The sequence below is a fragment of the Oncorhynchus mykiss genome, chromosome 9, assembly GCF_057628025.1.
Source record: "Oncorhynchus mykiss isolate SJ-2025 chromosome 9, ASM5762802v1, whole genome shotgun sequence".
NCBI lineage: Eukaryota > Metazoa > Chordata > Actinopteri > Salmoniformes > Salmonidae > Oncorhynchus > Oncorhynchus mykiss.
The window spans coordinates 22,732,332-22,747,063 of record NC_143030.1 but is presented as its reverse complement, the minus strand read 5'-3'; the positions used below and the strand labels follow the sequence as shown (position 1 = coordinate 22,747,063).

At 44.5% G+C, this 14,732-nt stretch overlaps 1 pseudogene across 1 annotated transcript in view; it reads right to left on the bottom strand.

Annotated features, from left to right (window-relative positions):
- LOC110532966 (dedicator of cytokinesis protein 11-like) overlaps nucleotides 1-14,732 on the bottom strand; it is a 92,084-nt pseudogene extending 77,352 nt beyond the window's left edge. Inside the window, exons 1-9 of the transcript XR_016483550.1 lie at nucleotides 14,713-14,732; nucleotides 10,127-10,193; nucleotides 8,054-8,149; nucleotides 7,100-7,234; nucleotides 5,984-6,164; nucleotides 4,986-5,065; nucleotides 3,437-3,616; nucleotides 1,475-1,748; nucleotides 659-732 (exon numbers count right to left, since the gene is read on the bottom strand). The product of XR_016483550.1 is annotated as a dedicator of cytokinesis protein 11-like (transcript). The remainder of the gene's footprint in view (nucleotides 1-658; nucleotides 733-1,474; nucleotides 1,749-3,436; nucleotides 3,617-4,985; nucleotides 5,066-5,983; nucleotides 6,165-7,099; nucleotides 7,235-8,053; nucleotides 8,150-10,126; nucleotides 10,194-14,712) is intronic.

Sequence of the window (14,732 nt, the reverse complement as noted above, 5' to 3'; positions counted from 1 at the left end):
GTGTGCATTTACGAGGTACAAACAAAGAGCGTGTGTGTATGAGTGTATGTGCACTTATGTAGATATAAGCATATTGAATGATGGCCATTCCTTCCAGGAACCATTAAGCTTATCCATGTTTGAGTTTAAGATGGGAGGAGGAGAGTAGAACTATTTCCTAACCACGCAAATGTCGGTCAGCCAACATCCCCAACTCCCAACCAGCTCTATAAATGCTCTAGTGGGCATGAAGTTATTCATCACTGTGTTTCATGTCTACGATAATCCACTCTGAAGGAGGGAGAACTCACTAGTGTGCTCTCTATACTGCTGGCTGACGTCAAAAGAGGCACTGCATTCATCTCACACTCATAGCAGAATGCTAACTAACTACATTCATCAGGAAATGTGAATGTGGATCATGACATAGGTCTCTGTAGTGTAATTTGTATTTACATTAAAATATGTACTATAATACTTTTTATACTTAAACAGATCAAATAACGATATCAACATAAGATGAATATACAGCATGAAACATGAAAAGCCTGATGTTCATTTTGTATCTGTTCTTTGTTATGCATAATTAATGTAGCACACAAATGTCCCTCTCTCGGAGTGTCGAGGTGTAGTGGTGACCTACGCTGGAGCAGAAGGGTGTGTGTCTATGTGACCTTACATTGGTGAGAACCCCGTCCCCCCTCTCGCTGACACAGCCCTGCAGGCTGAAGGGGAGGTCATGGCAGCTGACCTCTGGAGGGGAGAGGGGAGGGAAGAAGTGGAAAGGAGTGGAGAGGTGGGAGGAGAGAGAGAGGAGGATGTAGAGGGGAAGGAGGAGAGGGAGGTCAGGAAGAAAAATTAAGGAGGGAATGTTGGTTAGCTTCTGGCATCCATCGTCATGGAAACACATCCAATGTACATACACAGACATTCTCTAATTGAGACGTTCACTTGATGCCAGTGAAGCCAGCAGGGCCCTGGGACTGCCCAGACAGACATATTGTTCATCTACAGGCACACATCTATACTCATCATACCATAGGTCTGCTTTAATAGACTCAAACATTCAATCAAATCAAATGTTATTGGTCACATACATGTGTTTAGCAGATATTATTATGGGTGTAGCGAAATGCTTGCATTTCTAGCTCCAATAGTGCAGTAATATCTAACAATTTCACAACAATACACACAAACCTAAGTAAAGGAATGGAATTAAGAATATATAAATATTTGGGCAAGCAATGGCGGCATAGACTAAGATACAGTAGAATAGAATACAGTATATACATGAGATGAGTAATGCAAAATATGTAAACATTATTAAAGTGACTAGTGTTCCATTATTAAAGTGGCCAGTCATTTCAAGTAAATGTTTAAAGGCAGCAGCCTCTAATATGCTAGTGATGGCTATTGAACAGTCTTGATGGCCTTGAGATCGAAGCTGTTTTTCAATCTCTCGGTCCCAGCTTTGATGCACCTGTACTGACCTCACCTTCTAGATGATAGCGGGGTGAACAGGCCGTGGCTTGGGTGGTTGTTGTCCTTGATGATCTTTTTGGCCTTCCTGTGACATCGAGTGCTGTAGGTGTCCTGGAGGGCAGGTAGTTTGCCCCCAGTGATGCGTTGGGCAGACGGCACCACCCTCTGGTGTGCCCTGCGAATGCGGGGGGTGCAGTTGCCGTACCAGGGGGTGATACAGTCCAACAGGATGCTCTCAATTGTGCATTGGTAAAAGTTTGTGAGGGTTTTAGGTGCCAAGACAAATTTCTTCAGCCTCCTGAAATTGAAGCCTTCTTCACCACACTCTCTGTGTGGGTGGACCATTTCAGTTTGTCAGTGATGTTTACGCTGAGGAACTTGAAGCTTTCCACCTTCTCCACTGCAGTGCCGTTGATGTGGATAGGGGGGGTACTCCCTCTGCTGTTTCCTGAAGTCCACGATCAGCTCCTTTGTTTTGTTGACGTTGAGTGAGAGGTTATTTTCCTGGCACCGCACTCCCAGGGCCCTCACCTCCTCCCTGTAGGTTGTCTCGTCATTGTTGGTAATCAGTCCTACTACTGTTGCGTCGTCTGCAAACTTGATGATTGAGTTGGAGGCGTGCTTTGCCACACATGTGTGAACAGGGAGTACAGGAGGGGGCTGTGCACGCACCCTTGTGGGGTCCAGTGTTGAGGATCAGCGAAGTGGAGATGTTGTTTCCTACCTTCACCACCTATGGGCGGCCCATCAGGAAGCCCAGGACCTAATTGCACAGGGCGGGGTTGAGACCCAGGGCCTCAAGCTTAATGATGAGCTTGGAGGGTACTATGGTGTTGAATGCTGAGCTGTAGTCAATGAACATCATTCTTACATAGGTATTCCTCTTGTCCAGATGGGTTAGGTCAGTGTGCAGTGTGATGGCGATTGCATAGTCTGTGGATCTATTGGGACGGTAAGAAAATTGAAGTGGGTGTAGGGTGTCAGGTAAGGTGGAGGTGATATGATCCTTGACTAGTCTCTCAAAGCACTTCATAATGACAGAAGTAAGTGCTACGGGGTGATAGTCATTTAGTTCAGTTACCTTTGCTTTCTTGGGTACAGGAACAATGGTGGCCATCATGAAGCATATGGGGACAGCAGACTGGGTTAGGGAGAGATTGAATACAGTATGTCCATAAACACTCCAGCCAGCTGGTCTGCGCATGCTCTGAGGACGCAGCTAGGGATGCCGTCTGGGCCGGCAGCCTTGCGAGGGTTAACATGCTTAAATGTCTTACTCACGTACGCCACAGAGAAGGAGAGCCCACAGTCCTTGGTAGTGGGCCGCGTCGTGGGACTGTGTTATCCTCAAAACGGCCAACATTTTGCTTGTTATATACTGACATTTCGCTTGTTTGATTGCCTTGCGGAGGGAATAACTACACTGTTTGCATTCGGCCACATTCCCAGTCACCTTGCCATGGTTAAATGCTGTGGATCGCGCTTTAAGTTTTGTGAAAATGCTGGTTTCTGGTTAGGGTAGATTTTAAAAGGCACAGTGGGAACAAGATCTCCTATACACTTCTTAATAGACAAACTAGTCACCGTATCAGTGTATGTTATTCTCGGAGGCTACCCGTAACATTTCCCAGTACGGGTGATCAAAACAGTCTTGAAGTGTGGATTCCAATTGATCAGACCAGCGTTGAATAGTCCTTAGGATGGGTACTTCCTGTTTGAGTTTCTGCCTATAGGAAGGGAATATAATCAGAAGCGGTGGGTGTTGTGCGCGCCTCCTGAGTCGGACTAGAAGTCCACTCTGAATACCTCTTCTTCGCTGGTGGGGTTTTCGATCAGCCTCTGGAATCAGTTCAATTGCTCTGGGGGGTACGAACAAAGGAACCGATTCAGGAAAGTCGTATTCCTGGTCGTAATGCTGGTGAGTTTTGGCGGCTCTGATATCCAAAAGCTCTTCCTGGCTGTATGTAATAACACAAAAAATGTTCTGGGCTAATAATGTACGAAATAACACGTAGAAAAGTTGCCTAGGGACGAGATGCACGGCTGCCCTATCTATCGGCGCCAGTCCTATTGGAAATGAATAGAGTAAAACAGACCGTGCTAACCTGTGTTTCAGGGTCCTGAGTTTATTGAGCTGGTCTGTTTCCCTAGCATACTGCAGAGAGACGGAAGAAGACAAAAAGAAGTAAGAACAGACACATACAGCTTCAGGTCACAGCTGAGCTCGACAGAGAACTCCACCACCCCCCTCTCTTGTCCTAAATCCCCCTCTCATTTACTCTCCTCCTCTCACACCATCCAGCCCCAGACAGACAGTAGAGATAACCTGGTCCTGTATGAAGGGGAGAGCTGCGACATCTCAGAGGAGCAAGTTAAAAAAGCCTCATCACACAGAGATCACAGCTCTCTTTGTTCTCCATGTGCTGCTCTGGGTTTATAGATACATTAAAGCAGTGAGGTCTCTATGGGATAAAGGTACTGTACTGTTGTTATGTCCAGGGTTACAGGATGTACTATACATTAGGGACCTGCTACAGATAAAAGGGAGCTTGTAAACTGTGGTTCCCTGATAGTGTAACGGTATCAAAGCTCAGTGAGCGTCACATAAATGACTAGACATAATATAGCCTATATATGTCAGGTGGAGGTATTGTCTTTCTCTAACTGACTAGAGAATGAATTCTCTAGTGCACGTGCCTTATCAATGATCATTACTGCTTATATTACTGCTTACACATACAGTATTTGAATAGAACTATTTAAGAGGGCTTTACTTTTTTTGTCCAAGAGAAACAGGATACAGATGTAGGACCTTCATTTGATCTGTTTGATCTATTTAAAACGTGGAGTGTATTTGAGGTTTAAAAAGGCTTCTGAAGTTTGTCACTTCCACTGACATTTCAGACTTGATTTTCCCTCATGAAAAAAACGTATCAACCCCTACAAAAATGTCCATGAATTATAATCCACATTTCCTGTTGCTGCAGGATAGTTGTTTGCTTTCCAGCTGTAGCAAACTAACTCAAATTAAAGATCCTACATCTGGGTGCTCTGCGTCTGAATAACCCTATAAAACCTTTTCCACCATGTACTGGGCTAGGTTCACAACCTTGTGTGTAGTAGATGAGGGGTAATACATATTCACTACTACTACAATACAGCACAGACACTGATGAAACCAGAGGTGAAGAGAGTCAGACCAAAACACACTACCAACACACACCAGACTGAATCTATTAGCACTGGAGGCTATGTCTTAGTGGAGTGCCAAACATTGATTATTTATCAGGGCCCGCATTCATCAAGCTTCTCAGAGTAGGAGTGCCGACCTTGGATCAGGTCTCCCTTCTTATACGGCAAAACCTGATCCTAGATCATCCCTTTTTGTGAATACGGGCCCTGGTGCTTAGTGCAAAAATAAGGCAAAAAGGATACATTCATACTGATCTTTTTAAAATATATAAGCAGCTATAAGCATAGCTGACAGTAGCCTTGCAGCACATCTCTACTCTGATAACACTGACCTTTATGAGTTCAGGGTGTAGGCTCCTCCCCAGACTCTCCAATAGGCTCTCTCCCTTCCCCTGGCTGCTGCTGTCCTCATCTGATTGGGCGAGAGAGGTGTCAGTCGAAAGGAGTACTTACCATACAGCCTACTGTACGATTTGGATAATGACATCTGATATAAGTGGAAGTTCTGTGATATCTGATACTCCGAGAGTTATGTACTTGGCTATCCCGGCTATAACTGCACAAAAACCTTGGATGAGTGTACTTTAATGTTCCACTCTTCCAAGTTGAGCAATGTCCTAATGAGCATTCCTTTTAAAATGCAGCTTTTCATACTAACTCTGATGTCTTTCTAACTCCCTTCGCTGTGTTGCAGGGGAAACTGGAGAATAGCCAGGCTGACTCCCACCGCTTTCTGCTGTACAAGCCTTCCGAATCTCTCTGCATTTCAGGGGCATATGAGAACATAATGTTATCAAAAGGACCATTTCCTAATTGGAAAATAAATTCCCCCAACTGTGAAAGTCCTCCAACGCGCTTCCACACACACACACACACAGCTGCATAATGTTGGCATTCCTCCACTATTGTAACAGCCGTAATACGCTGAGTTCAATAGTTCACAATAACTTCCTTCTATGTCAACAAACAATTCCAACGAATTGTGAAAGGGGAACTGAATTTGAGTCAGGTCAAATTACTGGAGAAAACAAGTGAAACAGTGCTGCGTTCTGGTACCAACTGTGTATCATCCTGTAATTGACTGTTAAGGTTTTTCCAGTGTGTTTACAGGTCAGTAGCAGGGATTTGAATCTCCTAGAGATTACCACGTTGAAAGACAGGTGAAACTGTGCTATGAGAATAATGACAGGAGTGGAGTAGCTAAATAACATGTCTGTTTGTAACGCAAGTGTGTAGGAGTAGGAGAGTACAGCGTACACTGCGTGTATATCAGTGTGTATGTGTATTATAAGTATATGTGTGTGTCCAGTCCAGTCCCCTCCCTCCTCACCCAGGGCACAGTCTAGGCTGTCTCCTCCATTCTTCCGGTCTCCTCCCTCGGTGCTGCTCTGCAGGGCATGTTTCAGGGTGATCACCCACCCCTCCATCTCCTCCTCGCTGTCCGCAGCCAGGAAGTGGCTGAAGCGCTCCTGCATCTTTAGCTCAAAGCCGTTACGACGTATTTTAGGGCACTGGGGTGAAAATATTGAAGTTTGGTTGTGGGCACCTAAACAAAGTCATCTAAAAACACTCATTATAGCTCCTAAATACTTTTAACCAATGGAAAGCTTCCTGGCAGCCTCTCCAGTCTACTGTACCGCACAGTGCCAACACTCAGAAGTTTCTCTCATTTATTAGGAGAAGAAATGCAAGCACCCATTTTTTAACTGACCGGAGACTGGAATGCAGTTCAAAAAATCCAATCAGTTCCTGAAGGATGGCAAAGGTGGAGGAGAGGGATCCTGACCTAACTTTCACAAGTGTTGCGAGAGCTGAAAACGGACTTGTTCATGTGGTCACAGTGGTGGTTTTACGATCCCAAAGGAGTTCCCTTTTACTGGGATGTTGAAACACAAAACCAGCAGAATTCCTTATACATACTGTAGCTTTCCTGAGCCAGCATTTTTCCAATGTTGTTCCAGCACTGTGTTCCAGCATTAAAAATAGCTAAATATCTAGACGTGTCGGTCTACACAAAGCCCAAAGCACATGGTGTGCCTCTGTAAGCAAATGGTCAATCTACAGATGTATGATCTTAATTTGATCACTCATTTGTTGCTGAGAATGTTCCTGCGAAGCAGGTAATGCAAACTTGTACTGTATGAGTTTTACATTTCAGACTTGATTTACGCTCATGAATAAAATGGATCAACCCCTACAAAAATGTCCATTAATTATAATCCACATAATATATCACATTTCCTGTCGCTGCAGGATTATTTTCCTGCTGTAGCACACTGGCTCAAATTAAGATCCTACAGCTGTATAAAGCCCTGAGTCAGGGAGTACTCCTACAACAACATTTTCAAACTATCTATTCGGATAACATTAGGAGCAAGCAACAACACAAAACTCAGAACAGCAGATACACTTCATGCTATTGGTAATGTCCAGATGGGATAATGACCTGAATGACATCTATACAGGAGTACAAGTAGATGGACCCTTTGGTGTCCTTGCACTTCTTCTCATCCTTGTAGGAGTTGAGGATGTAAGAGCCGTCCGGCAGCTGGGACAGGTAGAAATACCTCCTCTTAAACACCTGAGGGCCAGAGGTAGAGAGGTTTAATTCAATCCAATAGCAATGCCGTCTTTAGCCTCGCTCATACTGTAGGATACATCTGCTGTATAGGCTAGTGTCTGGTGCTGAACGATGCGTGTGTACAGAGGTAGAGGAGGCTGGTTATGGCATTGCGTAGAGATATCTTTTTGTATTAGCTCAATCAGGTACTGTATGTTAGTGCTGAACAAGAGCCTGCACAGTACCGCAGTTGGTCGCCAGCTGTGTACAATCCACAGTGATGAGGAAGTGTTGTGTATATTAGTAGTTGGGCTGATCTATCCTAGTAAATCTGTTGTGACGAGGAAGTGTTGTGTATATTAGTAGTTGTCCTGATCTATCCTAGTAAATCTGTTGTGTTGAGGAAGTGTTGTGTATATTAGTAGTTGGGCTGATCTATCCTAGTAAATCTGTTGTGTTGAGGAAGTGTTGTGTATATTAGTAGTTGTCCTGATCTATCCTAGTAAATCTGTTGTGCTGAGGAAGTGTTGTGTATATTAGTAGTTGGGCTGATCTATCCTAGTAAATCTGTTGTGTATAAAGGAAGTGTTGTGTGTATATAGCATAGACATGACATCCGTCAAAACACCTCAAAACAAGACATGGTATCAATAACAAGATACAACAAGCTGAAACGAGCCACCTACGATTCCCCACATGGCAGCTTCTTGTCATTGTTGCAATCTATCAGACCGTTCAGAATCATAACGCACGCTTTCCGGCCACTTCATTTTCCTGATGTTGTCAGCCAACCGTCTATAGGCAGTAGACAAGGCTGATGGGTGAGCTGTTCTGACTCACCCTCATGGAGACGGACAGGCTGCTGTTGATGTTGGCTTTCTGCAGCCAGCCCTGCTTCATGATACGCCCTCTCTGAGAGCACAGAGAGGACGAGTCCTGGCACACACACAGGAAGGGTTGATATTGATGATGAGCGTGAATATATCTATAGGCTAACACACACATGCAAACACACAGACGCACAACGCACACAGAAATAATAACCACACATTCAAACAAATGTACCTGTGTCAGTCAGTCAAATAGACACAATGTTCACCCAATTCATACAGAAAGACATGGCTTCCCATGAACAGGTGGGAATCATTTAACCCATTAAACCCCAACCATTTAACCCCACCATCACAGTTCAACCACTCATCTCATCTGCAGAGAGAATACCCATGGGACCGTTCATCACAACACTAATATCACGAGGAGGAGGACATGGCAACTCAGTGGACATATAGTCACAGCAAAGATGTATTCCATCCCACAGGACATTGACTATGACTGGGCAGATAAAGAACCTAATTCACTTACTGCTGCTGGGAAATAGAGAAATTCATACAGAGAAATCCCACAGCTATCACATACACACACAGCTCAGTTAACAGGTGTGTGTGCGCGCGCATATATGTGTGTCCTAGCTCTAATCACATTGAAGTGGTACTCTGTCCTCCACGCTCGTCCGATCGTACATGTACCTCACTCTAGCTCCGTCCTGTAATCCAATTGGCTGGGTTCTCTCCTCCCTCATCACCCCCCCCCCCCCCCCCTCAGAGTGTTCCTCTGAGACCCCCATCCACGCCCCCCCCCCCCCTCTCTATCGCTCACCAATCTCCCAGATTGCATTATCATTGATTAATTCTTATGGTCATTGCTCTCCTCTCTCTTTCTCTCCTCCCCCTTCTCTCTCTATCACCTCTCTCTCTCTCTCTCTCTCTACCACCTCTCTCTCTCTCTACCCCCCCACTCTCTCTCTACCCCCCCTCTCTCTCCCTCTCTACCACCTCTCTCTCTCTCGTGGTTATAAAAGCCTGCACGCTGAGACAAAAGGAATAGACTACGTATACTGTAGATCTACCAGTGATACACCATAGCTGCTCCCTCCCTCTGAGACGAGTCAACAGCCTGTGGTGCAGCTATGAAGGACACAAAGTCATGTAACATTAGCCTCTTTTAGTGCTGCCTGGACTGATAGCCTCTGCTATTCTCACTTTTTCCCCTCTCGCGAGTACTGGGGCTGTATCCAAACGGCAACCAATTTCCCTGCATGCTGCACTACCCCATAGAGCTCTGGTCAAAAGTAAGGCACTATATAGGGAATAGGGTGTTGTCACAGACACAGCTCTGGAATGATTCAGTGCTAGCCTCGGCTCCGTGCCCTCTGCTCCCTCCATCAGAAGACCATGGCTGGCAGCTATTTATTTTCCTTCAATTACAAACCTTTTTAATGCTAAGATTATCCACATCCGGCTGGGCCGTTGAGAGCTGGGCCTGGGGATTGGGCTTTTGGGGGGGGGGTATTTTTAGAGGAGAAGAGCTCGGGCTTCTAAGTCCAGTGAGGTCTGGATCTGGTCCCAGATCTGTTTGTGCAGTCTTGCCTGCTCCTAATGTGACAATGACCCTAGAAGTAGGCAAGACATCTGAGACCAGGCTATGCTTGTAGGCCTTACTACTGGGCACAGCTGCATGTCCTTTCTCACCACAAACCCATATCATAGTGGCACAGTCGGGGGTTAGAGTTGTCTGGATGTAAGCTACGGTGTCTTGCTGTTATTTGATGTACTGCATTCTCGTTGTAGGCATATTTTCTTAAATACTTTGGGTGGGGGTGGGGGTTATAGCCAATACAGTATCAAATGGATGAGTTGACTATCAAAGTCCTTCTCTTTATCAACCAATCCTTAACTCCATTATGTCAAAAGGGTATTTCAAACAGGACCACCACCAAGCCAACAAGGCCAGAAGGTGTGAGTGAACTGACCACATAGAAGACCTTAGGTCAACACTAGACCACTCAACATCATCTGATAATCAATGTTTCTCTCTCTCACACACACACAAAGAGAGAGATCAAGTCCCACTCACCTCATCTTTAGCGTCTTCATCGATTTCAAACACGTGAGCTGGAAGCTTGTCTGTCTTCAGGCCTTTACTGTCAAAACACGAGTGAGATGTGTGAGAAAGGGTGATTGTGTTGTCAGAAACCCAGGAATACACACTCAATACATCAACTCTTTCCTACTGTATCTCGCTTCCGGTCATTTCCATTACCTCAACGGACCAACAGCCAGTCCATATCCTCAACGGACCAACAGCCAGTCCATATCCTCAACGGACCAACAGCCAGTCCATATCCTCAACGGACCAACAGCCAGTCCATATCCTCAACGGACCAACAGCCAGTCCATATCCTCAACGGACCAACAGCCAGTCCATATCCTCAACGGACCAACAGCCAGTCCATATCCTCAACGGACCAACAGCCAGTCCATATCCTCAACGGATCAACAGCCAGTCCATATCCTCAACGGATCAACAGCCAGTCCATATCCTCAACGGATCAACAGCCAGTCCATATCCTCAATGGATCAACAGCATTGTTTGTATTTTCAACATTTTACTGCAGCATACTGTAAATGATGGTGCATTGTGGGAAAATGTTGTGGGCGGGGAAATAATAGCTGTTTTTTGAATTGTACTGTAAATCCACCTCACAGAATACAGTACTGTATCATATCTTAGGTGCGGCAAAAATATTTTTGACCGTAGTGGTATTGTGGTTTCTGGCTCCTTAACATATTTTGAGGCAGGGCCTTGTGAGAGGCTATATTTTGTTGTACCCATGAGGGAGAATGCTGTACCAACTGAACTCCTATGTGGTTATATTGGCCCATGAATTTAAAATTAGGGACGTCAAACGTTCAGCCTGCTGCACAGACCATATGGACGCTCAAGTCTAGAACACCTGGTTAAATTGTGCTTAGGAAAAGCATTTATCTAAATAATTAAACAAGTGAGACATTTGTTGTTGTTGAGTTTGCTGTATTTACTATCATCCTAAATTAAGACATTGAATTATTTTGCCATTTCTAATTCATGTATATTACACTACTTTCCATGACCACGTCGAATTGGGGCGGAAAATCACACATCCTTTTGACCTCAGATTGGTGATGTTAGTATAAAAGCTGATCGTCAACACGATGACACAAGATCAATTGCTTAAAACAGACCAATATCTTTGGTTTTGTACAGTTGATTTGTGTCATACGCGCTGGGCGTCGCAGGACTTAGAACGCAGCTATGCTTTTTCTTTCTCAAATGGCACTGATAAATCGGGGGTGGTCTCGCTATAAAAGGGGCACTCCAAACTGGGACACATCAACGCAAACAGCAGGGCCAGGAGGGGTGAAATGGCTGGCGGCCTTCCAGCTACCACAGAACTCCTGTACTTCATCCACTGTCGGTCTGCCTCCATCACCACCAGCATCTTCAAAAGGGACCTGGGATTTCGTCAGTGGACAAAGGGTCCTCAGATTCAGGGTTCTCACTGGCTTCAAGGTTGGGGGGCAGCTCCTCACTGTCACGGTCAGATTCCTGACTTTCATACTCAGAGTCATTGTCAGAATTTTATGAAATCTCCAGAATTTCCGCATTTGTAAGTTGTCTCCTTTTGAAAGACACTGCTAATGCTTCAGCTTAGCTCACTACCTACATACATAAACAACAACATTGAATGGCCCAGAGTGGGAGTGTGATTTTACGTGATTCACTGCCGGCACGCGCCACTTGTATCATTGAATCACTATCAGAAAATGTTTTGTGTGGTAATTATTTATATATTTACTGTTTTATTCACATTTTCAAGTACAAAACATGCATTCCGATTCTTGCATAGACAGTAATGAACACATTGTGTGTAAAATACTTTCTTGAAGTATGTACTGATTATGATAAGCTAAGCTAATTCCAGCTATGTGTGGAGCCATGTTTGTTGACATACAATGCATTCTGGGTTTCAGACCTTCTGGAAGTGAATGGTGGGGTGTGAACGATGGTAGACGAAACACCCCCTTCGACATGCATACTATAAACAGAATAACTAATCTGGTCTCCTCTTATTATCTTTGGTTTCTGGGAAAAAACAAACATGGTGGAGCGCAGAAACTACCCAACGTCGGATTACTTTCAATTTTTAGGAAGTGTTTTATTCAATTATTTCGATCCATGGTGAGCTCTCCCGTGATGTGATTAATTATAAATAGTAATTGCTATTAGCTAATTCATAATGTAGTTTCTGTCAGTCTAGAGTTACAAAAATATGACCGCTTGTGTTCTGTCAATCTTTCCTCGGTTAGCGCTAGCACAAATGTAGCCTACATTTTTCCAGTTTGGATGATTGTGTTATGCTGTAGCTATTTCTGAACATTGCATCCAGAAATAAAACTGCTCACATTCTGGATAGAACTTTGTAAGGACTGTGTCTGTGCAAAACGTTTCTGAAAAAAAGTGTGGCCAGCTCAAATGCTGATTGTTGCGTCAATTGAAAATGGGTGTTCTAAATAAGCGTTCTAACCAAGCGTTCTAATCACACCAGTTTGATTGTATGCTACAGGGACCACTGTAGAATGATCACACCCATGTGTTGGTACAGTGTGAAAAGGTTAAGACATGAAGGTCAGTCAATACTGAAAATGTCAATAACTTTGAAAGTATTTTCAAGTGCAGTCACAAAAACCATCAAGCGCTATGATGAAACTGGCTCTCATGAGGACCACCACAGGAAAGGAAGATCCAGAGTTACCTCTGCTGCAAAGGATATGTTCATTAGAGTTACCAGCCTCAGAAATTGCAGCCCAAATAAATGCTTCACAGAGTTCAAGTAACAGACACATCTCAACATCAACTGTTCAGATGAGACTGTGTGAATCAGGCCTTCATGGTCGAATTGCTGCAAAGAAACCACTATTAAAAGGACACCAACAAGAAGAAGAGACTTGCTTGGGCCAAGAAACACGAGCAATGGACATTAGACCAGTGGAAACTGTCCTTTGGTCTGATGAGTCCAAATTTGAGATTTTTGGTTCCAACCGCCGTGTCTTTGAGATGCAGAGTAGGTGAACGTATGATCTCCGCATGTGTTGTTCCCACTGTGAAGCATGGAGGAGGAGGTGTGATGGTGTGGCGTGATGGTGATGGTGAACCTTTGGGTCTAAGTTCCTGGCTACTGTTTCTCGTTTGACTTTACGTTGCTTGCTGCAGTGAGTGTCCCTTAGCAGCATGGCACAAGTTATAGCAGGAGTTGTAACTTCATCAGCCATTGAGGAGTGACTCAGTCTGACATGTTACCAAGGCAACACAACCACAAAACAAAGATGGCGGCTCCACCTCCACCACATATCTGCTGTAAAGTCACTACATACTGTTGAGAGTTTCATAGAAGTGGATGATTTCAAATCCTATATTCTGAGGAATTATCAGATAAAATAAACACTACAAAAACCCACTATACTAGAACTAAGCCATGTGAGTCAACTAGAACTAAGTAATGTGAGTCAGTCCGGGACAAAGCAACTCAGGCAAGGAGAAGCAACTAGGCAAAGCCAATCGTTAATTCTAACAATATTGCAAGGCTCAGCAGAAGCTGGCGTAATAATGGACTGATAATGGTAATAGGTATATAGGATAAGCCTATTTTGAATAATATGTCGTCATCTCTATGTTACAGTAATAAACTCCTGGGCCTCAGAGCAGTTTCATGCAGAGGCAGCCTGTGGCATGGAACTACCCATTCTGCAGTGGCTACTCGTCAGTGACCAAAGACATTGGGAGAACTTCAAGGGAGGGAAGGACTCAGCCAACGTGTACAGCTGTGTGTGTGTGTGTGTGTCCCACCTGGCACTCATTTATAATTCCATTAAAGGCAGCACAGCTGGAGCAGAGGGTCTTTGTACTTCTGTCGAGGGAGTTAGTGGAGAGGAGACCAACTAGGTCAACTACTTCCCTTTCAGCTGGTGCACAGTGATTCTCCCTCGTCCCCTCCCCCACTCATGTTTCTGTCACACACACGGTAAACAACATAGTAGACCGCATAGTAAACCATAGTAAACCACAGCCTGAGAGAGAGAGAGAGAGAAAGGAACGAAGAAAGGAGTTAGTCAATCAATCTGGCCCTGGACACTCCAAACACCATCACCGTACATAAACCGTCACTACAACATGCCTCATGGGTCTTTGGCTACAATGACCGTGAGAGAGAGAGAGAGAGTACTTTTCCAGGTGTTTGTTTGTCCCTTACGGTTCAGTGGAAAGACAGAGGAGAAGTCGAACTCCAGCAGATAGGAGCTTTAGTACTGGTGTTTATTTGTTCACATAGACACACAGTCTTACAACTAACCTTGTGGGGGGTCCCATCCAAAATACTGTTTTCCCTAACCAACCCTAACCTTAATACCTAACCTTAACCCTAAAACTAACGCTAGTTCCTAACCCTAATTGTAATCCTAACACTAATTCTAACCTTAACCCTAAACCCCCTAGAGATAGCATTTGACCTTGTGGGGACTAACAAAATGTCCCCAGTTGGTCAACTTTGTTTGTTTACTATTCTAGTCCCCACAAGTATAGTGAAACATGTCCACACACACACACACAGATCAAGTCCCACTCACCTCACCTTTAGCGTCCTCAT